This window comes from Adiantum capillus-veneris, chromosome 26 (genome assembly GCF_014529385.1).
Source record: "Adiantum capillus-veneris isolate H3 chromosome 26, ASM1452938v2, whole genome shotgun sequence".
NCBI classification, from domain to species: domain Eukaryota; kingdom Viridiplantae; phylum Streptophyta; class Polypodiopsida; order Polypodiales; family Pteridaceae; genus Adiantum; species Adiantum capillus-veneris.
Window position 1 is genome coordinate 56,784,268 of NC_140956.1, and position 880 is coordinate 56,785,147.

The window sequence follows — 880 nt, forward strand, 5'->3', positions numbered from 1 at the left end:
CGTGGAGGGAGACGCAATCCTCCTCCTTACAACTCGCCATTCTTCATCATCCTTATTTTTATGGATCCTTATTCTTTCTATCGTCTTCTTGTGCTCCCTCCTTTGTGCATGCCTTCTCTCGCACAAGGGCTGAGCAATTGAACAGAGAGCAGATCTCACTTTTAGTCTCTTTGACAAAGATGGCAATGGCAATATCACCACTAGAGAGCTTGGTACAGTGATGCATCAATTGACAAAACCCGACAGAAGCAGAGCTATCGGAGATGATCAATGAAGTGGATGCAAATGGCAATGGAACTATCAATTTTCCTAAGTTCTTGAATTTGATGGCTCCCATGATAAAGGATGTTGACACTAAGGAGAAGTTGAAAGAAGCATTCAAGGTTTTTGATAAGCACCTGAATGGGTTTTGTTTTTTTGAGCTTCACCATGTGATGAAAAATCTGGGAGAGAAGCTGAAAAATATAAATGAAGAGGCTGATGAAACAATTCAAGAGGTAGATGTTGATGGTGATGGAAATGTAAATTACAAGAATTTGTGAGGATGATGCTCTCAAAGTAGTGCTTTTGACAAGTGTAAAATTTAAACCGTGCTAAATGCAAACCTCAATGTTGCTTTGGAGTAGCACCATTCTTCTCGTTGTTATAATCTACCATCATATAGAGCAGTGGTGGTTTAATTGTCAGATATGGAATTTATTCATTGCTACCTGGTTTTATTCCGAGAGAGAGAGAGAGAGAGAGAGAGAGAGAGAGAGAGAGAGAGAGAGAGAGAGAGAGAGAGAGAGAGAGAGGGGGGGGGGGGGGGGGGGGGGGGGGGGGGGGGCAAGGTTAAGAAGATCTTGCCCATCAATAGAGTGTCTCTAGCTTCATAAGAAGA

General features: G+C 42.4%; 1 pseudogene; it reads left to right on the forward strand.

The window, feature by feature from the left end:
* Positions 1-205: 205 nt before the first annotated feature.
* Positions 206-562, forward strand: LOC147423498 (calmodulin-2/4-like; annotated as a pseudogene).
* The last annotated feature ends 318 nt before the right edge of the window (positions 563-880 follow it).